This window comes from Mustela nivalis (genome assembly GCF_964662115.1).
Source record: "Mustela nivalis genome assembly, chromosome: 14".
In the NCBI taxonomy this organism is placed as follows: domain Eukaryota; kingdom Metazoa; phylum Chordata; class Mammalia; order Carnivora; family Mustelidae; genus Mustela; species Mustela nivalis.
This window is the reverse complement of record NC_139033.1, coordinates 89,194,512-89,221,792: the sequence shown is the minus strand read 5'-3', so window position 1 is coordinate 89,221,792 and position 27,281 is coordinate 89,194,512. Positions and strand designations below refer to the sequence as shown.

Sequence of the window (27,281 nt, the reverse complement as noted above, 5' to 3'; positions counted from 1 at the left end):
GGCGGCTCTCGGCGCCCATTGGTCCTGCGGGCCCCGAGGGGGCGAGGCCGGAGCGTCCAGCGTGGAGGCCGCAATCCGGGAAAGGAGGGGCCGTGGGGGGCGGGGGACCCGCGGGGTCTGGCGCTCGCCGCCCTGGAGGACCTGGGGACTGCCTGGCTCCTCAGGAAGGGTACGGAACCCGGCGGGGTTTCCTTCTCCGACGGATTTTACCCCCTAGGCTGACGGATTTCCACCCGGACGACTGGGTCTAATTCCAAACGGGGAGATTTCCGGACTGATGACCCTTCCCCGAGACTGACGGACGGGTGTCCCCTCTGCCCGACCACATTTTATCTCCTGCGCCACATCGGCGCCGCGAGCGGAGCGCAAAATCGCGGGGGGCAGACAGCGCGAGCCAGTCGGGCTTGCATGAGAAAAAAGCCTGGCAAGAAATTCCGCGAAATAGCCTTTAGAAAGTGAAATTGGGCGTTTTAGAACTAGGCTTGGCTCTTAAGTTTGCACAAACCCGGGCGTCGTCAGGTCCGCGTGGTAGGAGTGCATGCGAAGTACTTTAATGTGCATTTCCCAGTTGTCAGCTACGAGCATACTTTTTTTGTTTCATGTGTTCAGACGAGGGTCCCGGGGTTTGCCCTCAGCCCGCTGGCACGCGGGGAGGTTTGAGGCTCCTGCCCTGGCAGCTGGGGAGCGGTTTAGGCTCGAGGATATTAGAATGGGGCAATCCGGGACACCCCCCCCCCCCCCCCGCGCATTCGCCTTTTTTGAAGTAAATCACAAAATGTGAAATTCCCTAGAGTTACAAAGTGATAATTTGTTTAACAAGTAGTTACTGTTCTCCTCTGTGCTTACAGATTAGTAAAACTCCTATGGGGTGGTTGGAAATAAGCAAAAAGCGAAAAGGCAGAATGGTTCAGGTAATTTTGCAGTGTCATTAAGTCAGGTTAGCTCTTCAGTTATATTCTGGTGAGGAGGAAAAAGGATGGGAAGCTGGAATTAAATCAACTCCGTAAAGGGTGCCAATTTCTTTTACTCCCTGGAGTGGGCCACGAGTCTCCCATGCCTGCCTTCTTCCTCCACGTTGGCAGGGCTAAATCAGTGACTATTGAAACTGAGGGCGTTCTGAACACATGCTGCTTCAAAGTCCTGAGAAAGAGGTGGGGAGATCAGAGACTCCGCACAATGAAGCCTGCTTCCTTCCTAAGTCTCATCGGTGGGGAGCTATCCAGGTCCTAACTTACCTCCCCAGATGGGAGACTCACTCCTGCCCTCTGAGACCTTTGGGAGAAGTCTTTGGGGTGCCTTCTGGCTGAGACCTATACCTTTAAAGAAAGCTGTAAGAGGTTCTGAGAAAAGTCGTGTAACTGTCATGCAACTTTTTGTTAAGCTATCATTCGTGAACACCAAGAGAATGTCTGGTGCAATGTAAGAAGTCCCAGTGAAGCTAAAATTTAAATCATGTAGGCATAAAAAGAAAATGCGGTGAGGCCCCTGTTAGTCCAGCAAGGTGTCCATGAGTAACCATGTGGAGAAGGAACAAGATGCTGGGGCAGAGGAGAAAAGGTGGTTGGATTGCATTTTGGTCTTGGTTAATGGGGTAGAAATGGAATGTTGAAATTAACTCCCCAGCTTTGTTTTCAAGGCTTTTAACTTTGATACACATTTAAAATCCTGCTCAAAAACAGTAATTTGACCTAATGCAGATTGCCATCCACCAAGTGTCACTCAACTCCAAACCTTTGAACAGTTTCATATCCTCTTTGTAAGAGTAATCTGATAATTCTTGCATCAGGTGCCATTAATATCTTAAAACATTTACTAGGCACTTGTGATAAGAGATAACATAAAATGCAAAGTTCTTAGACTTTGTGAAATGCAAAGAAACCATAGGTCATTAAGTCAAAATAAATGTCAATGTAAAACAAAACAAAACCCAGTTATAATCTGAAACTAGAATTCAAAAATTGCTCTAGTGTGGTAGCTGCTAACCACATGTGGGTATCAAGCACCTGAAATGTGGCCAGTCTGAATTAAAATGTGCTGCAAACGTGAAATACACACTCGGTTTGAAGACATGAAAACATGACAATGTAAAATATCTTGTTAATCATTTTTTTTTAAAGATTTATTTATTTATTTGACAGACAGAGATCACAAGTAGGCAGAGAGGCAGACACACAGAGAGGAGGAAGCAGGCTCCCTGCTGAGCAGAGAGCCCGATGTGGGGCTCGATCCCAGGACCCTGGGATCATGACCTGAGCCGAAAGCAGAGGCTTTAACCCACTGAGCCACCCAGGCGCCCCTTGTTAATCATTTTTTATATTGATTGTATGTTGAAGTGATAGTATATTTGATATTGTGAGTTAAACTGCTTTTTAAAAAATTTTTATTTTATTTTTAATTAGGCTCCAGACCCAGTATGGAGCCCAGCTTGGGACTTGAACTCTGACCCTGAGATCAAGATCTGAGCCGAGATCAAGAGTCAGATGCTTAACCTGCTGAGCTACCCACACACACCTAAACAGCTTTTTAGAAATTGGTTTTGTGGTTGTTTTTTTTTTTTTTAATTGGCTACTAGAACATTTTAAATAATACAAGAAGTGGCTTGCATTCTATTTCTGTTGGATAGCGCTGGTCTATATGATATCAATGTGGGAGATGGCACAGGCAAAGAGAGGGAAGGGAATAAAAAGTGTGCTACAGGAGGCACCTAGCTGGCTCAGTTGGAAGAGCATGTGACTCCTGATCTTGGGTTTGTGAGTTCAAGCCCCTGCTGGGTATAGAGATTACTTAAAAATAAAATCTTTTTAAAAAAAAAGTAAAAGAAAAGAAAAATCTCTGGGCATGCAAACAAATTGGCCAGTTTAGCTATTAGTGATGGTATTGAGAAAGGAAGTGACCCTCATCAGTGAATATCAAATCCCTTTCCAGCTGCACTGGTTCTAATTCTTTGTTTTCAATAAAATTGATGAAAGACAGGGGTGCCTGGGTGGTTCAGTGGGTTAAGGCCTCTGCCTTCGGCTCAGGTCATGATCCCAGGGTTCTGGGATTGAGCCCCGAGTTGGGCTCCTCTCAGGGAGCCTGCTTCCTCCTCTCTGCCTGCTTCTCTGCCTAGTTGTGATCTCTGTCTCTCAAATAAATAAATAAAATCTTTAAAAAAATTGATGAAAGACAAAATTGAATTATTAGCTGAGAGTTCAATAGACTACTTTTTGATGATATATCACTATGTGACTTGGCTTCTAACTTGAAAGATGTACAAACAATTGAAGGACATTGTTACAACAAAATGCTTCCCTTCCCCACACCTTAGTTAAATGAACATTGTCTTGGAAGACACTGACCTCTTTTTTAAAAGTGAGAAAATTAAAAAAGAAATAAAATTAATGCCAGAATCTGTCACATTCTTGCAGTACTATTAATTTATTGACACGTAAATCCAAAGATACATTTCCAATATCACTTTACCCTCTGTTTGATAATTATATACCAAAGCTTGGAATGTATATTGTTTTAAAAAGTCTTACAAAATTTGTACTAATTTTGTTTTGAGAGCTCCTTTCATTGGGAACAGTTTCTTGGTCTTTTCTGTCTTTTTTGACCTTTACATTTTTGAAATGTACAGGTCAATCACAGTTGTAGAAATCCCCTCCTTTTGGGTTTGTCTGATGTTACCTCATGATTTATGCATGGTGGGCAGCAATCCCACAGCGTGTTGCTATGTTCTTCTTAGTGCATGATATCAGGAGGCATGTGATGTCAGTTTGTCCCATTACTAATGATAGTAACTTGTATCAATTGGTTTAAATGAGGTCTGCTAAGTTTCTCCACTGTGAAGTTAATTATTAAGTACTATACTTACTAATAATAGGTATTTTGTAGAAAGGTATTTTAAAATATCTACCTATCCTGTTTCTCATTAGACTTGCACCTACCAGTTTTAGGATCCATTGATGATTCTTGCCTAAATTAATGGTTATACTAATGATTAGCAAATAGTGATTTCCTGATTCCATCATTCTGTATTTATTACGTGGAATTCTACGTGCAGTGGACCTTTCCCTTCTTATTTATTTATTTTTTTATTTATTTAAGATTTTATTTATTTATTTGACAGAGATCACAAGTAGGCAGAGGGGCAGGCAGAGAGAGGGGGGGAAGCAGGCTCCCTGCTGAGCAGAGAGCCAGACGCAGGGCTCCATCCCAGGACCCTGAGATCATGACCTGAGCCGAAGGCAGAGGCCCAACAAACTGAGCCACCCAGGCGCCCCTTATTTATTTATTTATTTATTTATATAATTATCAACTCATAAAGTCCTATTTTACTTTAAAAATTATTAAAAGTTGAAATAATTTATTATTATTATTATTATTATTATTATTTTAAGATTTTATTTATTTATTTGTCAGAGAGAGAGTGAGCATAGGCAGACAGAGTGGAAGGCAGAGTCAGAGGGAGAAGCAGGCTCCCTGCGGAGCAAAGAGCCCGATGTGGGACTCGATCCCAGGACACTGGGATCATGACCTGAGCCGAAGGCAGCTGCTTAACCAACTGAGCCACCCAGGCGTCCCGAAATAATTTATTATTTTGATCTCAAACTGTCTCAGGCTTGGCTAAATGAAGCCCCCCCAACCTTTTAAAAAAGATTTTATTTATTTATTTATTTATTTATTTATTTGAGAGAGAAAGAAAGGGGGTTGGGGGGAGGGGAGAGGGGGAGGGAGAGAGCAGACCCTATGTTGAGCATGGAGCCTGATGCAGGGCTCGGTGTGGGGCTTAATCCCATGGCCCTGAGATCATGAGCTGAGCCAAAACTAAGACTCAGATGTTTAACTGACTGAGCCACCCAGGTGCCCTGAGCACCCCCCTTTTTTTTTAATTGTTTTAAATTAACATATAATATATTATTTGCTTCAGAGATACAGGTCTGTGAAACATCAGTCTTATACCACACAGCACTCACCATAGCATATACCCTCCCCCATGTCCATAACCCAGCTACGCTATCCCACCCCCACCACCCCCAGCAACCTTCAGTTTGTTTCCTGAGATTAAGAGTCTTTAATGGTTTGTATCTCTCCCTGGTCCCATCTTGTTTCATTTTTTCCCTCTCTACCTCCCACAAACCCCCACCCTGCCTCTCAAATTCCTCATATCAGAGAGATCATATGAAAATTATCTTTCTCTGATTGACTTATTTCACTTAGCATATTATCCTTTAGTTCCATCCACGTCATTGCAAATGAGAGTCCCCCTTTTCAATTGTACACAACACAAAATGTAAAATGTACACAACATAAGTTCTAACATAGTAACCATTTTTAGGGATACAATCCAGTGGCCTTGAGTACCTACACATTGTCAAAAACCATCACCACCATCCGTCTCCAGGACTCTTTCATCATCCCAAGCAGAAACTCTGTGTCCATGAAACAATAATGCTCCATTCCCCTATCCCCCCAACCCCTCTTACCTTTATACTGTATTCTCTGTTCTGTATTCTCTGTTTTCTGTCTCGTGAGTTTGCCTATTCTAGATACCTCATATAAGTGGAATTACACTTTTGTCCCTTTGTATCTGATTCATTTCACATAGTATAATGTCTTCAAGGCTATCTATGTCGTAGCCTGTTTTTGACATATGTCCTCTCTGACATGTCCCAACACAAGCAGGGGGAGCAGCAGAAGGAGTGGGAAAAGCAGACTCCCTGCTGAGCTGGGAACCCAATGCGGGACTTGATCCCAGGACTCCGGGATCATGACCTGAGCAGAAGGCAGATGCTTAACAGACTGAACCACTCACAGGACCCTTCATGCCATTTCAATAATGATTTCAGTCTACATACTTCCTGTGAATGTCATTATCTCTACTTGTGATCTGTCAAATAAATAAAATCTTAAAAAAAAAAAAAAAAAAGAGAACCACTACTCTAAACTCTTGCAAAACATCAACCCCACTCTGCACGTGGTTGTTCCCATGCAGTCAGTCCTCCCAGCAAAACCCCTGTGACACTTGGCAGTTGAAATTTACCTGCCTGGATCTCCATATTAAATGACCATAAGCTCCTTGAAGGCAAAGACATCGGGCTCATCTTTATAATCCCCCGTTTATTGATCAAATAGATTTTAAAGTGGTTCAGGAGAAGAATGAGAATAGAATTCAGGAATGCTGGCTTTCTGATGCCATGATTTTGACATTCATGGTTAAAAAGACTCATGTGTTCGCTTGCTTTGCTTGGCATCCTATTTTATAGACTCTCACGCTGTAGTCAAGAGGCAGATTCTAGCAAAAAAAGAGTACTAATGACTCTTGTTCTAACACCAGCTACACTGGAAAAGGAAAGCAAACGTTCCAAGGCAACTTTTTATATTCTCACAAGGAAAAAAAAGACTCAACAATACGGGAAAGAGTGAAGAGCCAAATTCTATATAATATTTTTGTTTCCTTAGTGAAATCAAAGAGCTATGTACACCCCTCCCCCAATTCCAGTTTCCTCTTCCCTGGTCATTTTACACAATTGAGGTCCTTCTGTTACAACTACGAAACCAATCCTGTATGTATGCTCAGGACTGGCTTCCCTACCCTGTAGAAATGAAGTCCTTTGGTTTTCCAGGACTAGTGATCCTATTGCTTTTAACTTTATGAATATGTTTTTAAAGTGAGACGTTTACAAACCGTTTAAGTAATGTTGAGACACTGAGCATGTGGACAGGAAATCCTCCTGGTCATGTTGACGAATGTTTCCTTCAATCCTGTGGCTGCCCACCCCTTTCTGGAGAAGAGTTGCGACACTTCCTGACTTTCATTTGTGTGTATTAAAGTTCTAAGAAATTCAATACTCCTTTGGCTTCTGCAAAATGCTACAGTTCATTTGCCCAGTAAATTCAACAGGGGCTAAAGGACACAACAACAAAAGGAAAAGATTTATTTGGAAAATGCAAAGATATCCCATGCCTCTCTTTTTTACTTGGCATTGATCCAGAGCAGTAAATGGCCCTGCACTTGGTTTTGTCCTTTTAAAGAAAAGTGCAAACACTCCATTGTCCATACCTTTATTGACACCAAGGTTCAAAGGTGGCAAGAGAGGCAAGTTTTATCTTACTTTTATCTTACTTGAAAGGAGTTTTAAGTGCAGTTGAAGTGCAGCAGGCTCCCTTCATTAGTACTCGGAGAATAAATTTCAAATCACTAGTTTCAAAAAATTTTAAACTTTTTGGAGGCACCTGGGAGGCTCTGTCAGTTAGTGCCTACCTTCAGCTCAGGTCATGATTTCAGGGTCCTTGGATGGAGCCCCACATCGGGCTCTCGGCTCAGCGGGGAGCCTGCTTCCCCCTCTCTCTCTCTGCCTGCCTCTCTACCTACTTGTGATCTGTCAAATAAATAAATAAATCTTTAAAAAAAGGGGCGCCTGGGTGGCTCAGTGGGTTAAGCCTCTGCCTTCAACTCAGGTCATGATCTCAGGGTCCTGGGATCGAGCCCTGCATCGGGCTCTCTGCTCAGCGGGGAGCCTGCTTCCCTCCTCTCTCTGTCTGCCTCTCCATCTACTTGTGATCTCTCTCTCTCTGTCAAATAAATAAATAAAATCTTAAAAAAAAAAAAGATAACCTTTTTGTTTTGGCATAATTGTAGGTCTACAGAAAAGATGCAAGTCCAGCATAGAGAATTACCATATATCCCCCTACACCCCTGGTGCCAGTTCCCCTAATGTTCTCAGCCTCCATGACCAAATAACACATTTGTCAAAACTAAGAAACCAACACTGACACCCTGCCATTAACTAAACTCTGGACTTTATTTGGATTTCAACGTTTTCTTCCCTTAATGTCTGTTTCCTGTTTGAAGATCCCGCCTTGTTTTTAATTTCTTAACTTCTGTGTGGTGTATCGATTTTTGTGAAACGTTTCACGACTAATTTCAGCAAATGACCTTTATCTGAAGAGCTGAAGTTGGACTCAAGTTCAGCCTTCCCAGACACACACAAGGTTTTGACTCCAAAGTAATAGCGACGGAACCCCTCCTCCTTTGGTGAGGTGCCCTCATCTGTGAGGCGTCGCTGTGAGATTTTGCTTGACTTGGCTCATAGGAGACTGGATTTCCTGAGAATGGCCTAGGGGTTCTCAACGCCAAAAAAGAAAAGAGGGACGCCTGCGTGGCTCAGTTGGCTAAGCATCTGACACTTGATCTCAGCTCAGGTCTTGATTTCAGAGTCCTGAGATCTCAGGTGCTCAGGATCAGTAAGTACTTTATCTCCAACCTTAGGTTCTTTAAGTTGTCTTTGGATTCAGCCTTCAATTTCTCTTATTTATAGCTAACTTTATACATTTAATAATCAGGTGGGAAAAGACTACAAACTATACCATTTCTGTTCTCTTATAATGTTTTTTTTCATGAAAACAGCCAAGATTTATGTGGTTCTAAGAGCCAGTTGGGTAAAATATAGATGAAACTCTGGTTTGGTGAATAAAGGGGAGATGAGAAGAGAAAAGCTTTGAGAGAGGAGGAAGACATATAATTGTTTGCTTCCAAGAACTTTGGGACAGAGGCCAACCATCTTCCATTTCTAGACCCTGTGAGGATGGTCATAACAGCCTGGGGGCATGGGGACCTTGGCTTGTGAAATGGATCGACATAGGGTAGGTTTTCAGCTCTAACACATACTCGCTCTAACACATACGAACCCTCTGACCCTCAGTTTCCTTGTAGGTAAAATGAGAATTAAGCGTTGAACAAATTACTGTCTTGAACACAGTGCATGACACAGGGAAAGCATGAACTGCGTGTGTGAAGTGTTACAGTTGCCAAGGGCCACCTCCCCTCATGCGTCTGGGCATCCCCATATTCTCTCTCGTCTACCATTCTTCTCATCCTTCCTCCATCTTTTGCCAGTTGACAGCCAAGAAGCTTGACAGGTCCCAGAAGTCTAAGCAGAACAACTGGGAGTTCAAGTCTTTAAAATAAATGTCCAAGTATAAAATTCGGTCATTGGTCATAAGCTGGGACAGAGTCCACAAAGAGGAAAAATGGCACAGCAAGGAACACCAGGTGAGTTTTCCCCAGTTGCTCCCTCCCCTACCCTGAGAACAAAATGCCCACTTGACCCCTGGGTGGTCCAGACCCTGGACAGGCTGCCCGTGATCTGTCCTGTTAACGTGACCTGGGATAACATTCCCAGCAAAGGGCTGCAAACATTTGCTGAGCACACACACCTGTGACCCATGGTGAGATTGGGGTTGAGTTTGGCTTACACCATAACTGGGGGTTGGTGGCTTGTGGCGGCTGTTCTGCACAGAACAGGTGAGGAAAAGGAAGTTTGTTTTTGTTTTTATTTTTGTTCTTTTTAAGATTTTTTGGGGGGTTCCTGAGTGGCTTGGTTGATTAAGCATCTGCCTTTGGTTCAGGTCATAATCCTAGTGCCCTGGGAGGGAGCCACAAGTTGGGCTCCCTGCTCCATGGGGAACCAGCTTCTCCCTCTCCCTCTGCCTGCCGCTCCTCCAGTTTGTGCTCTGTCTCTATTAAATAAATATATAAAGTCTTTAAAAAAGTTTTTTTTTTCCCTTTATTTGAGAGAGAGCATGAGGAAGAGCAGGGGAGAGGGAGAAGCAGAATCTTCACTGAGCAGGGAGCCCGACACGTGGCTCAATCCCAGGACCCGGAGATCATGACCTGATCCAAAGGCAATGCCCAACCCACTGAGCCACCAAGGCTCCCCGAGGGGTCTTTTAGATTCACCTTCCAGGGGATCAGATGACTTTACAGCTCAAAGTGTCTGTGAGTCTAATTTTTCTTACCTTCTGGAAGAGATAAAGGAGTAAAGAAGATTGTCCTGTGTATAGCTCTGGATGGGGAAATCACATTTTTCAATTGAAGTGTCCTGAAAAATCAGAATTGCTTAGGCTTACAGGAAGTGAATTGTCTAAGTTTTACTTGCATTTTTGGGGGGAAAAATGACCACAAAGTTTTCTTAAAAGGATTCTCTTAGCATTTTTTTTTTGAAGATTTTATTTAAAATCAAATCAAAGGGAGCGGCTCAACCAACTGAGCCACCCTGGCATCCCAGGACACTCTCGTCTTGATCAACCAAGTGTCCCCGCCCCAACCCAGTTTCCAGCAAGAAGAAGTGACAATTTGCCTTTGTATCGACTTGGGGTTCTCCTGGAAATCTTCACCCTACACCTGTGTTCAACCATTTGTATTCAATGATTTTTACTTGGTTTCCAGAAGCTGGGTGTCCACACGCAATATACTGCTCTTTCCAACATTATGATCAGATCCATTGCCAGAAAACCCCGGGGCTCTGGGTTACCTTTATGTTACTCTCAATGGAGCGGAACCTGGGAGAGCAAAGAGATAAGTAATTCCACATTATAACTGCAGCCAGCCCGGTGGTGGCACCAAGGAGCAAGGGCCATAAGGAAAGTCTTCATAAAGGAGATATTTGCATGGACTTTGAAGGACAAGTAGGAGTTTGCCCAAGATTTTAATTTTTCTTTTACCTTGGGCTCTTCTCCCTGCTAGAGAAGACAGATGCCGCCTGGACCCTGAGAGAGAAATGCGGTAATAGTTCATCTGGTGCTAAAAAAGATCTGAAACTAACACAAAACAGATACTCAACCTTTAACATCTGCTAATATGCTCAAATCGAAGTGTATGAGGAGTTCCTTCTGAATTTCTGTGTACTCATTTTAACTCTCCCAGGACATCCCTTGTCCCTCCCATCCCCTTATCCTCAGCACTCTCAAAGATGTCCTTAATATTTCTTATTTAAACTACAACTTTTCAAATTTAAATATCTTTAAAAAAATAAATAAAAATAAACTACAACTTTTCTTTCAAACTGGAGGCAGGACTCTTCTCTCCTGCCATCCGCTCAGGTCATGGAGTCACAGTAATCCTTCGCCTAGTGCCCTCGCCTCCCAGCTAGCTCTTACTAGTGGTCCACAGTTCCAGGTCTCTGAGCTCTGACTTTAGCTATGACCCTTGCCAAAAGGATCAAAAACAAAATTGTTAGTCAGAATTTCCTCTTCTTTTTCAGGACCCTGGGATCATGAGTTGAGCTGAAAGCAGAGGCTTTAACCCACTGAGCCACCCAGGCGCTCTTTCCCTGAATTTCATTTTTCTTTCTTTCTTTTTTTTTTTTTTTTTTTTTTTAGATTTTTAAATTTATTTATTTGACAGAGAGAGATCACAAGTAGGCAGGGAGCCACCCAGGCGCCCTCGTTTTTCTTTTTTTGATTGAGGGCCATCTTTACTGGAAGGAAATACTTTATACACTATTTCTTTCTCTTCCTTTCTCCTTTTCTTTCCTTCCTTCCTTTCTTCCCCTCCTCTTTCTTCCTTCCTTCCTTCCTATCTCTCTCCCTTCCTTGCTCTCTTTCCCCTTCTTCTTGCCTCCCTCTCTTCCTTCCTCTTTCTTTTCTTTTTTCTTTCCTTCCTTCCTTCACCCTTCCCCTTCCCTAATTTCTGATTCTACTTCTGCAGTGGATGTGAAGGCATCTTACCACCACGGTGTTAAAATATGTATTTGAAAACCTTAAAACAAAACAAAAGGGGCGCCTGGGTGGCTCAGTTGGTTAAGTGGCGGACTTCGGTTCAGGTCATGATCCTAGGGTCCTGGGTTCCAGCCCGGCATCAGGCTCCCTGCTCAGCGGAGAGCCTGCTTCTCCCTCTTCCTCCATCTGCTGCTCTGCCTACTTGTTTTCTCTATCTCTCTGTCAATTAACATCTGTCAATTAAAATAAATAAAAATCTAAACAACAACAAAAAAACCTCCAAAAAACTGGAGGCAGGAATATGAGAGAATGTGGGGGAGCATTTCTTGCCACCCCCACACTCAGCCTATCCTTGTTTGGCTTTAAATTCTGCAGTCACTCCCCCTCTCCGGGGTCCTGCTCTGCCTCTTTCTCTAAAGTAGCCAGAAGGGACTTGAGGGTGACTTTAGTCACTCTATCTCTGAGTCCCAGAGACAGGCTAACACTTGGGGTCAGGAGTTGGCACAGCAGCTCAGAATCCTGAGACTGTGCTGCCTGGACCCAGCCAGCCTCCTTGCTTTGCACAGCGGAGGTAGCTGACCTTTTCCATTTCATCCGCTTTTTTCTCAGCGCCCCACTTGGCTTGGCAACCACAAATCACCACGGTTTCCTCCTTGGCATTTCTTAAATGTGGCCCACTTAAATGAAAAGGTCAGAAGAGAGGCCCCGTGGACTTTAAAACGTTCAGCTTGCCTTCTGGCCTGGGCCACCGGCTTGACAGGTCCCGCGGGCTCCCCGGGGACAGGGGGCAGCTGATGAAATCCGCCTCCCGAAGGACGCCCTGCGCCCTCCCTCCCCCCTCCCTTCCTGAAAGCGCCCTTGTTTGCGTATCCGGGTTCCAGAACAAGAACCTCCTGTTGCAAATCGATCGCGGAGGTAACATTACGGTTTGAGAGGATTTGCTTGGAGCTGTAGGCAGCCGCCTCCCTGAGAAAGACAGAACCTGTTTTTACTGATTAAAATCTCTCTTGTTTGTTCGCTTTCTACCTCTAAAAAGTTCTTGGAACCTTTTTCCAGGAAGAAGCCAGGTGGTAGGAAACCAGAGTAGCCACGGACAGCAAGCCTTGTTTTTGTCCTTACGCTAAAGCTTCTTTTATTGTCAAGGAAACAAGTGCAAGGCTGTGCGGACTAAGCCAATAGTAGGACTGACAGCCCATGAGTATGGGGCTCTGTGCCAGGCACTGGCATCCCTTCTCTCTCTCATTCCTGCACGGTAAGCCCTGGCTCTGTTTCTCAGAGGAGGAAGCTGGAGAGGTGAGGCCCAAGGTTACACCACTCAGGAGAACTGGGATTTGACCCTAAATCCCTGCCGACTTCATATATGGCCTGATTCCCAGAGGTTGCACTGGCGGGAAAAGGACCCAGGCCTGGCTCACTGCTTGGAGGCCGTGAGGCTTCTGAGGCGACCCCCACTTTCAGTGATTTGCATTTTATTAGACAGAAACTGAAAACTGAAGTCAACAAGGTGTCTGAAACCAGCAAAAGAACGTTCCTTTCAGCATCGGTTGCCATTCCTTTGTTGGGTAGTAGATTGGTGGGGCGGAGGTAACGTTTACTGGGCAAACAACAGACTGGGAGCCAGGCAGAGCCCACACCTAGCCGAGTAAATAGCTCGGGGAGGCCCAGGCATAGCCTGCAAGGGCCCCAGTGAGGCCTTGCTTTGAGAGACAACCAGGAGAATGTGCCCCTAGAAGCCAGGAGCCCAGAGCCCTGGTCCTGGTGTTGCCATTATTATTATTATTTAAGATTGCATTTATTTGTCAGAGAAAGCACAACCAGGGGGAATGGCAGGCAGAGCAGGCAGAAGGAGGAGAAGACCCAGCTGAGCAAGGAGCCCAATGTGGGGCTTGATCCAGAAACCCTGGGACCATGACCTGAGCTGAAGGCAGATGCTTAACTGACTGAGCCACCCAGGCGTCCTGTGGTGCTGCCATTATTAACACGTGTGCTTCTCAGTTCCTCAGCTTGATGAGGTCGAGCTCCAGTGTGGCTGCCGGGAACAATTTGACCTGGGCAGTGTGGCCCAGAAGTTGGTCGGGGGGAGTTTAGAGGTTAGTTAGAGTCCAGTCACAAATTCTGTGACTCTAGACAGGTCCTTAACATTTTTAATTTTTTTAAAGATCTTATTTATTTATTTGACAGAGATCACAAGTAGGCAGAGAGGCAGGCAGAGAGAGAGAGGAGGAAGCAGGCTCCCTGCTGAGCAGAGAGTCCGATTCGGGGCTCGATCTCAGGACCCTGGGATCATGACCTGAGCTGAAGACAGAGGCTTTAAACCACTGAGCCACCCAGGTGCCCTAGACAGGTCTTTAACTTTTCAGAGACTCTGTTTTCCTGTCATGCATCTAAGAATCATAGTAGAACCCACCCCACTTGACCTATTGTCAAGACATTAAGTTAGAATGCCCAGCAGGCTTCTAGAATATATTGCCATGGCCACAAGGGTCCTTCCCTTTTATTTTGGTGGGGAAATTGACATTCAATTAAAGCAAAAGTTAAACTAGAAGAAGGAGGACAAGGAGGTGCAGATAGAGGTGAAGGAGAAGTTAGAAGTTATAGCTAAAATCTAGGGGCACCTAGGTGGCTCAGTCAGTTGGGCGTCTGCCTTTGGCTCAGGTCAGGTCCTGGGATTGAGTCCCTTGTGGAGTTCCTGGCTCAATGGGGAGCCTGTTTCTCCCTCTCCCTCTGCTCATGCTCTCTCTCTCTCTCTCAACTAAATTTTTTAGAAAAATCTTGGAAATTATAGTTAACATCTTACAGTTAAAGCTTAGTTTAGTGCTCCTATATAGGAAACAACACATTGGGAATTATTAGTGATTCACTAATTCTACAAATAGTCACTGAATGCTTGACAGATGTGGGGCTTTTCACTAGTACTGTGGATCATAAAAAGATATTTATGCAGGGATCTTTCCCCAAAGAACCCCCAGTCCAGAAGGAGACACACAAAAATAGCTATGACAGAGAAGTCACAGGGTCATGCAGGGATTAGGAATCTGCTGTGATGCCTCAGGAAATTCTCTGGAGGCCCAGACACAGCAAGATTCCTGGGACAATGTGGACCTTGGGGTCCATGTATAGCACACTTTCAGTCCCAACTTTGACTCTGATCAGCTGGATGATCTTGGACAATCGACTTCACGTCTCTGAGCAATTTCCTCCTCTTGTGATGATTAATTTTATGAGTCAACATAGCTTAGCTGTAATATCCAGGTATTCTTTTCAAGAGTAATCCAGGCTTTGCTCTGAGGTATTTTGTAGACGCAGTTTAACGTCGACGAAAGGAGAGTGTCTGATGGGGCCTCATCCAATCCAGGGGAAAGGCTTTAAAGCTAAACTAGGTATCTTCAAAGAAGATATTTCACCTATGTTTTTGTTTCATGTTTTTTAAAAAGATTTTATTTATTTATTTGACAGACAGAGATCACAGGTAGGCAGAAAGGCAGGCAGAGAGAGATGCGGGGCTCCATCCCAGGACTCTGAGATCATGACCTGAGCCGAAGCAGCGGCTTAACCCACTGAGACACCCAGGTGCCCCCATTTGTTTGTTTTTTAAGATTTTATTTATTTGACAGAGAGAGAGAGTGAGAGAGGGAACATAAGCAGGAGTGGGAGGGGAGAAGCAGGCTTCCTGCTGAGCAGTGAGCCCGACGTGGGGCTTGATCCCAGGACCCTGGGGTCATGACCTGATCCAAAGGCAGACGCTCAACCCACTGAGTCACCCAGGTGTCCCAAGATTTCACCTATGGATTGCGGTGTTGACTCTTGCCCAAAGTGTCTGGCCCGCCAGGCTGTGCCAAAAATTTCAAACATGCCAAACCCACAATCATATAAGCCAATTCCCTGAGATAAATCACATATATGTAGATCATATATCATATATATAGTGGGTAGATATGATATGTGATTATGTCATATATATACACATATGCTATATGATACATGCATCACATATCTATGTTAATATGTAAAAATGTCCTACTGGTTCTCTTTCTCTAATCGTAGGCAAGCAGAAATGCTACTACTCTTTCCATTCCTTGATTGTTCCCAGCATTATCTGTCCTCTGTTCCTCTCCATTTCCCAACATCTCATCATGAAGGCACAGAACCTGGAGATGGAAGGGCCCCTAGGGGCTGTGTAATTCACCCTCCTTAGTGTAGAGGAAGATATTCAGATGGAGAAGCCAAGAGATTTGTCCCAGGTCTCAAAGATTATATTGGAGGCATGGGGCTAACATGTAGGGCTGACCTTGCAGGGTTGGCAGAGAGTAAGGCAAGAGAGGCACTTCCCTCGGATGCAAAATTTAAGGAGGTGCCCCAAAAGTCAGTAATCAAGATGAAATATATTTCTTAAAAATTATATAACTAATTTATTTATTTATTTGACAGACAGAGACACAAGTAGGCAGAGAGGCAGGCAGAGAGAGAGGAGGAAGCAGGGTCCCCACCCAGCAGAGAGCCCTATGCGGGGCTTGATCCCGTGACCCTGGGATCATGACCTGAGCTGAAGGCAGACGCTTTAACCCACTGAGCCACTCAGGTGCCCCAAGATGGAATATATTTTGATACAATATTTATTTTATGTATTTTTATGCAATTTTAATGCAATATTTTAAAAAACCGAAGTTAATGAAAAAAATCTGTGATGTGCAAAGTATCACATTTTTTTTTAAAGATTTTATTTATTTATTTGACAGAGAGAGATCACAAGGAGGCAGAGAGGCAGGCAGAGAGAGAGAGGAGGAAGCAGGCTCCCTGCTGAGCAGAGAGCCCGATGCGGGACTTGATCCCAGGACCCTGAGATCATGACCTGAGCCGAAGGCAGCGGCTTAACCCACTGAGCCACCCAGGCGCCCCAAAGTATCACATTTTTTAAAGCTTTTTTTTTTTTTAAGATTTTATTTATTCATTCATGAGAGACACAGAGAGAGAGGAAGCAGGCTCCCCATGAGCAGGAAGCCCGATTCGGGGCTCAACCCCAGGACCTGGGTATCATGACCTGAGCTGAAGGCAGATGCCCAAACATTTGAGCCACCCAGGCACCCTTTTTAAAAGCTTTTTTAAAAGATTTTATTTATATGAGAGAGAGCATGCTCACAAGCAAGGGGGAATGGGAGAGGGAGAAGCAGACTCCCTGCTGAGCAGGGAACCTGACACAGGATTTGATCTCAGGACCCTGAGATCATGACCTGAGCTGAAAGGCAGACCCTTAACTGACTGAATCACCCAAGCACCATCACATTTTTAAAAAAGTAAACTCCATGCCCAATGTGGGGCTTGAACTCATAACCCTTAGATTAAGAGTCATATGCTCTACCAACTAAGCAGTCAGGTGCCCCACAAACTATCATATTTGTAAATCAAGAAGGATCATTATTGGGGTGCCTGGGTGGCTCAGTGGGTTACGACCTCTGCCTTCGGCTCAGGTCATGATCCCAGGGTCCTGGGATCGAGCCCCGCATCGGACTCTCTACTCAGCAGGAGCCTGTTTCCTCCTCTCTCTGCCTGCCTCTCTGCCTACTTGTGATCTCTGTCTGTCAAATAAATAAATAAAATCTTTAAAAAAAATAAAAAAAGAAGGGTCATTATCATTGGGTTTTCCTTTTGCTGTAGGCCCTGGCGCAGTTGGCACTTTACGGTTGCCCATGTCTGGTGGCGTCTCTGTATTAGACCAGGCTTTACATGCTACCCATAGTGTTCGTCATAACTGTGCATGTGGTTTCCTCTGCCCGTCAAAACCTCTCATAGGTGGCCGCTGCCCTGGTGTGTCCAGGACTGAGCAGTTTCCCAGAACTCAGAACATTTAGTGGGATACATTGACATAGTCACAGCAAACCATTGTGGTTGGTTGTCCTGTCGGAGTAGGAAGCAGGGACCTGATCGTATGCACTTTTGTGCCCCTGAGCCATTGGGTTGCACCGAGTGGTATCGATCCAATTTGCCCTTTCTGGCAGCGTACTTGGCGGGCACTCAGTACGTCGCTAATCAATTGCTTATCTGAGGCACAGAAAGGCTGACAGTGACTGAGCCAGCACCCACTGGCAAATCCCTGGTGCTCCAGCCCCAAGCCTCTTGGCCTCCCCAGTGTCCTGCCTGCTGCTGCTCACCCATAACCATCCTCCAAGATTCTGGGAATATGAATCCAGTGGAGGCTTTTTTGCCTAAAATCTGCCCAGGAAGCTGCACTCCCCTCTCCCCTCCATTTTTTTTACAAGCAAATACTCTGCCTTTTGAAACTTTCTGTGCCTTAGACAAAGATAGGCATTTGGCTTCAAGGATCATTATATTGTGCCTTCAGCTAAGGACAGACATAGGAACATTCTAGGTAGGCCACTCGACAAGGTTAGCTCTGTCACCTGGAGCAAGACCCCTGATGGCTTTGGCTCTGAGTGTCTTCAGTGACCAAATGAAAGGCTTGGACTCACTGTTCTGGGACATAGCAGGGTGCGTCTGTGACCATCAGTATCGCCATCTGTGAAGTCAGCACCATATATTTAAGGTATTTGTGAGGATTCAATAAGGTAATATATAGAAACCACCTTGCATGATCCCTTATGGGAGGACATTTATTTGTTTTCCTTCTTTCTCATTCTCCTCTGAATCTAAAACACAGTAATTTTATGATTCCACTTTTATAGTTGGTAGGAAAGATATTTCACTCATTCATTTATTCCAAAATGTCTAATTGTTCACCTACTATGTGCCAAGCGTAATCCTAGGTATTAGGTGCTAAGGCTATGGTGGTGAGCAAGGACCCAGTTAAAAAAATCAGACATTATCTAAACATCCCCTGCAATGCAAGAAAAGACCTACCCCCCAAACCCACAAAAACCCAGTAATAAAGTGCACCCACACATCAGAAATCATCCCTATGGACTGTTTCAAATGGGTTCTGAGTAGACGCTGTTTAGCAGGTGGTCACTGTTCTCCCGAGTGGCTGCTATTCTTGTGTTTCAAACACCTGCTGCTGTTTGCAGGATGCTAACATTTACTTTGGTCTTTATGTCAATGCCATTTGCAGAAGGAGCCAGCTGTGGGCCTTTTCTCTTTCAATATTGCCACTGAACTGGGCTTCGTCCATAGGAAAATAAACAGCACTTGTGTAGATAAGGCTACCGCAACCTTCAAGACTGATTGGAGCAGAGACCTTCCGCTTAAGAGGAAGAGTAGGCTTCATCTCACTGGCAGTGAGAAATGTCCTTCGTGGCTTAGTCATCTGGCTTGATTTTACTTTACCTAGCATTGGTTTTGTCTTTCTCCCCTCTTTTGGAGCCTTTTTTTGGTAATTCTCTCTTCTTGTGGGGTTTTACCAGACAGTTGCGAACTGATGACTCATAGATAGTAAAGGTTAGATGGAAAACGGATTAGTGGTTGCCAAGTGCTAGCGGTCGGAAGAACTGGAGAGTGAGTATGGAATGGCGACAGGGTCTTCTCTCGGGCCAGTGATGTAAAGGCTCTGGAACTAGACAGGGGCGGGGGCTTCACAACATTGTGAATGTACTAACTGCCGCAGAATTGTGTACTTAAGGCTATGTGAATTTCAGCAAAATAAAAATCAAACAAAACATTATGTTAAGTGAAAGGAGCCAGATCCAAACAAGTATAAGCTGTATGAATCTGTTTATATGAACTTCAAGAACAGGCTAAACTAATCTATGGTGATAGAAAGCAGAAAAATGGTTGCCATGGGGCTGGGGAGGAAAGAAGCCCAAGCGAACTTACTGGGGTGATGAAAATATGCTCTATTTTGTTTTGGACAGTGGTTACAGAGTATATATGCTTGTTGCAAAGTGTCAAATTGTATGTTAAGATATATGTACTTTTTTTTTTAAAGATTTTATTTGACAGAGATCACAAGTAGGCAGAGAGGCAGGTGGTGGGGGGAAAGCAGGCTCCCCGCTGAGCAGAGAGCCCAATGCGGGGCTCAATCCCAGGACCCTAAGATCATGACCTGAGCCGAAGGCAGAGGCTTTAACCCACTGAGCCACCCAGGTTCCCTCTATGCACTTTTTAAAAGACTTTATTTGTTTAGAGAGAGAGAGAGCACAGGAGAGGGGGCAGGGGCAGAAGAAGAGGGAGAGAGAATCTTAAGCAGTTTCCTCACTGAGCACAGACCCTGACACAGGCCTTGATCTCACGACTCTGAGATCATAACCTGAGCTTAAGAGTCAGATGCTTAATGGACTGAGCCACCCCAGTGCCCCAAGATCTATGCATTTTATTGATGTTGATTCTACCTCATTTAAAAAATAAAAATGAGGGACACCTGGGTGGCTCACTCGGTTAAGTGTTTGCATTTGGCTCAGGTCATGACCTCAGGGTCCTGGGATCGATTCCCAAATCAAGCTCCTTGCTCAGCTGGGAGTCTGCCTCTCTCTCTGCCTGCTGTCCCCTCTGCATGAACTCTCTCTCTCTCTGGCAAATAAATATTTTTTTAAAGAAAGAAAAAAAATTTTTAAGTTGAAAAGAAAAGGAAAGGTGAATATGCTGGGGAGGAAAAAAAAAGGCAAAGGATCTGGCAGTATCTGATTCAAGTTTCCCGGGAGCCATTTCATCCATTTTTAAATGTATTACACCGAAGAACTACCTTCTGTTACTTTGTTGTTTGTTTTATGAATACAGTTTTTGGAGGCGAGGAGGTTGCGCTTTTACTCATGGGCTTCTGGCTTTTGTACATTTTATTCCTGATACTTCATGTACTTTGGGCTGAAGGAGCCTGGTCTCAGGCCATGACGAGGTGTTGTCATGCCTTGGTTCGGCGGTCACGTGCTCTCGCCCCTACCTGATTTGACTCTTGCCTCATCTCTCTGCTTGGCCTCTTGGTAGTTGTGTGACTTGGGACAAGTTGCTTAACCTCTCTCAAGGCAAGGCTTCCTCCTGGGGGAAAAGCAGGGATGCTGTCTCCCTCGCAGTGCTGTTGTGAGGGCGGGCTAAGCCAGTGCCCAGGGCCTGGCACAGAAAAGGGCAGAGACAGCATGGCTGGGTGAGTGGGATTGCCACATAAAATGGAGCTTGTCTGGTTACCTTTGAATTTCAAATAAACAACAAGCAATTTTTAGTAAACAATGGTTATGAATTGACTGTTGGTCCCCCACGCAACCCCCAAATTCATATGTTGGAGCCCAAACCCTCAGTACGGCTGTATTTGGAGGAAGTAATTAAGGTGACATGAAGCCTACGATGAGGCCTTGATCCAACAGAATTAGTGTCTTCATGAGAAGAGACACCAGAGAACACTCACTTGTTCCCTCTGGGCCCCCATCCCTGCACAAAGAGGTCATAGGGACACACCTAGAAAGTAGCTACATGTAATCTGGGAAAGCCCTCATCAGAAGCTGAATTGGCTAGAACCTTGATCTTGGACTTGCCAGCCTCCAAACCTTTGAGACCCAGCCAGACCCACTAACTGAGTGTTAGGATAGAATAAAGGATTTCTTCAAACATTCGAGGACTCAAAAAAATGTAGCTTGAGGGTGCCTGGGTGGCTCAGTCAGTTAAACAGCTGCCTTTGGCTTGGGTCATGATCTCGGGGTCCTGGGATCAAGCCCCACATCGGGCTCCCTGCTCGGCGGGAAGCCTGCTTCTCCCTCTCCCACTCCCCCTGCCTGTGTTCCTTCTCACTGTGTCTCTCTTTGACAATAAATAAATAAAAATAAATAAATAGACAAATAACCCAACTAAAAGTAGGTAAAGGATCTGAGTATTGTTTCTCCAAAGAAGACATACAGATGGCCAAAAAGCACATGAAAGGATGCTCAACAGACTTTTAGGGAAATACAAGTCAAAAGCACAATGAGATACTACTTCACACCCACTAGGCTATAATATAAAGGACATAATAACAAGTGCTGATGAGGATAGAAATTGGAACCAACCCTCACAACATGGCTAATAGGGGCAGTGTTTAAGGTGATGCAGCTGCTTCGGAAAACAGCCTGCCAGTTTCTCAAAACAAGAAACACAGAGTTATCATATGACCAAGCAATTCCACCCCTAGGTATATACCCAAGAGAAATGAAAATATGTCAAATTTTCTTTCTTTCTTTTTTAAGATTCTATTTAAAATTTTTATTTATTTATTGGACAGACACACACAGAGAGAGAGAGAGCATAAAGCAGGGGCAGTGGCAGGCAAAGAGAGAGGAAGAAGCAGGCTCCCGGCTGAGCAAGGAGGCTGATGTAGGACTCAATCCCAGGACACTTGGATCATGACTTGAACTGAAGGCAGATGCTTAACTAACTGAGCCACCCAGGTGCCCCTAAAGATTCTGTTTTATTTTATATTTTAAAATAAGATTTAATTATTTAGAAAGAGCAGTGGGGACGGACAGAGGCAAAGGGAGGGGGAGAGTCTTAAGCAAACTCTAAGCAGAGTGCAGAGCCTGGGGCTCGATCCAAGGATCAGGACCTGAGCTGGACCAAAAGTCAGATGCTCAACCAACTGAGCCACCCAGGCACCCCTAAAGGGTTTTAAGTAATTTCTACAGCAAATGCACAACCCACAACCCCAAGATCCAAAGTGCAGGCTTGAACCCACAACCCCAAGATCCAAAGTGCAGGCTCCACCCAGTGAGCCAGCAAGGGACCCCGCACACACATTTTCATAGCAGCATTATTGTAATAACCAAAAAGTAGAGACAACCTAATGTCCATCAAATGATGAATGGATGAATAAAATGTAGCATATCCATACAATGGAATATTATTTGGCCATAAAAAGAATTGAAGGGGCACCTGGGTGGTTCAGTGGGTTAAAGCCTCTGCCTTCTGCTGGGGTCATGATCCCAGGGTTCTGGGATAGAGCCCCACATTGGGTTCTCTGCTCCGCGAAAAGCCTGCTTCCTCCTTTCTCTCCCTGCATGCCTCTCTGCCTACTGGTGATCTCTGTCTGTCAAATAAATAAATAAAATCTAAAAAAAAAAAAAAAATTGAAAACAGGGATTTGGGATATTTGGATTACGCATGTTCACAGCAGCATTATTCATAAATAGCCAAAAGGTGGAAGCAAGCCGAGTGTCCACCAAAGGAAGAATGGATAAACAAAATGTGTCATATACATACAATGGAATATCGTTCAGCCTTTAAAGGGAAAGAAATTCTGATACATCAAGAACGAGCCTCGGGGCGCCTGGGTGGCTCAGTGGGTTAAGCCGCTGCCTTCAGCTCGGGTCGTGGTCTCAGGGTCCTGGGATCGAGTCCCGCATCGGGCTCTCTGCTCAGCGGGGAGCCTGCTTCCTTCTCTCTCTCTCTCTGCCTGCCTCTCAGTGTACTTGTAATTTCTCTCTGTCAAAGAAATAAATAAAATCTTAAAAAAAAAAAAAAAAAAAGAACGAGCCTTGAGGACATTGTGCTAACTAAGTCCGTCACAAGCCAGAATATGATTCCTCTGATGGGAAATACCTAGAGTAGCCAAGGTCACAGAGGCAGAAAATAGAATGATGATTGCCGGGGCCTGAGGGGAGGGAGAATAGGGAACTGTTTGATGAATACAGAGTTTCAGTTTTACAAGATAAGAGTTCTAGAGATGGATGGTGGTGATGGTCACACCGTGATGTGAGTGTACTTAGCATTACTAAACTGTACACTTAAAAAGTGGTTAAGAAAGGGTCGCCTGGATGGCTCAGTGGGCTAAGCCTCTGCCTTCGGCTCAGGTCATGTTCTCAGGGACCTAGGATCGAGCCTCATGTCGGGCTCTCTGCTCAGCAGGGAGTGTGCTTCCCCCCTCCCCCTCTCTCTGCTTGCCTCTCTGCCTACTTGTGATCTCTCTGTGTCAAATAAATAAATAAAATTGTTAGAAAAATGGTTAAGAGGGTGAATTTTTTCTTACAGCTATTTCATGATGATTACAGATGAATGAATGTAGTACTGATACATGCTGCAGCACAGATGTCTCTTGAACACTTTATGCTGAGTGAAGGAAGCTAGTCACAAAGGGCCACAGTCTATGATTCCATTTTTATGAAATGTCCATAACAAGCAGGTTTCTAGACAGAAAAGTGGTTGCCAGGGCCTGGAATGGTGGTATGGTAGGAGGGGTCAGGAGGGTAATTTTATATGTCAAGCCAGTTAATTGTATAGAATGTGATTATATCTAAACTAAGCTGTTAATAATATATGTTGGATATGTTTAAAAAAGTGAAGGCCGGAAGTACTTCATGAGAATAAGGAAGTATTCCAAGAAAGGAAGGCATGGGATCCAGGAAACAGGGGCTCCCACATAGGATGCAACTGGTTTAAAAGGAACCTGAGGAGAAAGGTGGTGTCAGGCCAAGAGAGCAAACCGTCTGCTTTGGGGCAGGAGGGCTCTAGATAGGAAGTTTTAAAAAAAAGATCTATTAAGTGTTTGGTAAAAAAAAAAAGTAAATCAACACACAAAACACAATAGAAAAACAGAAAAGTAAGGCAATTGAAAAACAAGGCAGTTATTAATTACAGGAAAAACAAAAAGGTATAAAAGATAAAGTTTAATTATCGTATACTGTGCATCTCAGCTGTGAATAATGACATCATTGTAATAATGCACACCATTAATAAAAATGGGGACATAAAATAGATTGGGAGAAAGAGGGGAAGTGGAAGTGGTTGTGAAAAGAGAATTAATTCCTCATGTGGAAGTCAGTTAATGAAGTCAAAGATTGATAATTGAGATAGAGCAATGTAATGCTGGCTTAGTCGGTGGAGCATGAGATGCTTGATCTCAAGTTTGTGAATTTAAGCCTCACATGGGGTAGAGATTATTTAAAGATAAAATCTTAAAAAAAGGGGCGCCTGGGTGGCTCAGTGGTTAAGCCGCTGCCTTCGGCTCAGGTCATGATCTCAGGGTCCTGGGATCGAGTCCCGCATCGGGCTCTCTGCTCAGCAGGGAGCCTGCTTCCTCCTCTCTCTCTCTCTCTGCCTGCCTCTCTGCCTACTTGTGATTTCTCTCTGTCAAATAAATAAATAAATAAATCTTAAAAAAAAAAAATCTTAAAAAAAAAAAAAAGAAAGAAAAATGAAGATGACAAAACAGGAAGTCATAGCAAAGAACTTTCCTCTGAGGAGTAAGATTGGGGAAGGGGAGGGGGAGGATAGGCAGCCTGGATTTTGTTGTAATCCTTTTAATGATTTTATCTATCTATTCATTTATTTCAGAAAGAGAGCCAGTGCGCGTGCATGTGTGCATGCGGCAGGGAGAGGAGGGGCAGAAGGAGAGGGAGAGAGAATCCCCGGCAGACTCCAGGCTGAGTGAGGAACCCAATGTGGAGCTCAGCTCAGGGGTCAGTCTCACAACCCCGAGCTCATTAGCTGAACTGAAATCAAGATTCGGTTGCCCAATAGACTGAGCCACCGCGGTGCCCCTGTTGTAAGCCATTTAAATCTGCCTTGCCTGAAAACAAAACAAGCTTTATGCATGTTTTTCAATATATTTGAACCAATCTCTACACCAACGTGGGGCTCGAACTCACAACCCCAAAATCAAGAGTCGTGTGCTCTAGGGAGCCAGCCAGGTGCCCCTTAAATATATTTTAAAAAATGGAAACCTCAAACCTGTTGAACTCTTTGGCATGCCCATTTCCTATTCAGAAAACATGGGGTTAATTTTAGAGCTCAGAGCACCTAGAGGGAGGAGACAAATGAGACAACTGGAAGACAGTTGTCCTAGTAGAGGACGTTCTCCTCCATCTTCCCAGCTGTGTCTAGTGCCTGTGGCCTCCTTCAGGAACCAGGACACTGGGCCTCTTTTCCTGCCGCCTTTCACCATCTGAGGTTATGGATTCCAGTGGCAATCCCCAGAGCGCTCTTGCCCTCCAGTTCCTGTATTTCTGGGAATTTTTACAGCACTGCTCTCCAAACTTGTTGGCCCATCTTGCTTGTTCTCAGGTGCCCAGCCTTGGCTTCCCATCAGATTCTTACCCAACTTCTACTTTCCTGAACTTGACACTTGGGACTTTCCCTGGTTTTCTCACTCAAGCTCAGGCTCTAATTCCTCTGACACTCCTCCCCGCCCTCCACAGCTGCAGGCCACTCCACCCTCAGCCCAGCCCTTGGAGCCCTGGCCTGGGCAGAACCCAGGATCTACCTACACAACCGAGAGGAAATGTCACACTGAGGGAATTGTCGCACCTGTCTGTAGTCTCAGGCTCCTCACAGGTGACTTGGGAGAAAAGATTCTTACTATGAAGATTCAAGATGTCTAGCAGTAAGAACTGTGTTAGGCACAGGGTAGGTTTAAGGAGATTACTAGGTAAAGAAACACTGAAGTAGAATTTCGAGTAATGCCAGGAAACAGCAGCGGATAGGTGGCTTGGTGTGGGTGAGGGAAGCCACTTGGAGTGAGTGAAGATTTCTGGAAGCAAACAGCAAGCAGAAACTGTTAGATGTCAACAGTTCTGAAAGAAAAAAACACTACACAACAAAACATGGCTGTGTCTTAACTGGATGGTCTTCTACGCCCATCCCTGGGGACCTGACACTTTTGACCACAGCCAGAGACCTGGACACTCTCCATCTTTAAGTAAGAAAGAAAAGACCGTATTTACCCAGGATTCCTCCTCTGTCTTGCTCTCCCTTCCAATTCAGAACATTCCCCAATCCTCTGTGGCAGGTCTGAGCTTTCTTGTGAACCCCTCAGTTGTGCCTTGACCTTCAATGGGCTATACGAACTTTTGCTTTACTTTCTCTAGAACCGACTTCCTATATTTTGTGTCCTCCTCATGGTCCCATCATTTAAGAACTGATGTCACTGTTTCCCTGGGGAAATTCCTACCCACTCGGAGCTTCCTTGGTTTCACGACTCTTTTATCAACATCTTTTCATTTCACTAACTATTTCACGAAAAAGAGCTTCTAAGTATAACATGGATGACTGTATTTAACTTTTGCAGGCACTTTAGCTTGTTTATTTCCAGAAACACTGCTCAGAGGGCTGGGGATCTTTACACCACGTTAAGATATTTGACTTGGATCTGTTTTTCATGGGAAGCTGGTACTTTACTGATTCCAGACTTTCAGAATTCACAGTTGGGTAAGACTTTTTTTTTTTTTTTTTTTTTAAGGGGGTGGCAGGGAAGGGTCCCCACCATAGGAACAATTGTCCGTTACCACCCAAAAAGAGTAGGAAGGACACATTCTCAGAATGTAGAATGGCCTTTCAATTTAGTACATTTATCTTTTTTAAAAATGCTCTACATTGTGCTTACTTTTCTCATTTCTCTGCTCTTCCTGTGTGCTTTGGCCACTAGGAGCAAACCAACGAAGGCGGGTGGAGACGGCACCGCAAAGAGCTGCAGGGCCATCTAGTGGCCAGATGTCCACACTGCAGTGTGAGTGACGCTGTTCCTGCCAATCCTGCCCCCAAATGGAGAACTCACACCTAAGAGTTTTTGGCGTTAAGGATCAACCCTTGTTACTTTGTGGCATTTTTGAAATTCGTTTTATAAATGTTCTTACAGCCTTTGACTTCAAAGGATTGCCTTGCTTTAAATGCGAAGACTGAGCTTCCAGCCATTGAATGGTGATTCTGAGCGGTGTTTCCTGGTTCAGACAGGCCTGGGTTAGAATTTGCTCTCTGGGTGACTTTAGGCAAGTTATTTAAACTCTCTGACCTTCAGTTTCTTCTTGTACAATGGATATAGTAATAGTGGGCAGGCTTGTTCTGAAGATAAAGGGAAGCATGCATGTCATGTATTTTTGGCTGTTCCTAACATGTAAATATTGCTATTGGTTTATTCAACACTTATGGAAAGACGGTGTAGCCCACGAAAGGGACAGAAATTCACC

At 44.5% G+C, this 27,281-nt stretch overlaps 2 long non-coding RNA genes across 3 annotated transcripts; one reads left to right on the top strand and one right to left on the bottom strand.

Annotated features, from left to right (window-relative positions):
* The first annotated feature begins 96 nt into the window (after positions 1–96).
* On the top strand, positions 97–26,967 carry LOC309847588. Of its 2 annotated transcripts, XR_014302507.1 has the most exons (5): positions 97–169; positions 849–937; positions 8,882–9,037; positions 25,518–25,653; positions 26,744–26,967. It is a non-coding gene; the product is annotated as an uncharacterized lncRNA (long non-coding RNA). The 2 variants fall into 2 exon arrangements; XR_014302508.1 differs by lacking the exon at positions 26,744–26,967 and having other exon boundaries at positions 25,518–26,041.
* LOC309847587 lies at positions 9,984–12,363 on the bottom strand. Its single transcript, XR_014302506.1, has 3 exons — positions 12,065–12,363; positions 10,489–10,533; positions 9,984–10,326 (listed from the first exon to the last, which is right to left on the bottom strand). It is a non-coding gene; the product is annotated as an uncharacterized lncRNA (long non-coding RNA).
* Positions 26,968–27,281: the final 314 nt, after the last annotated feature.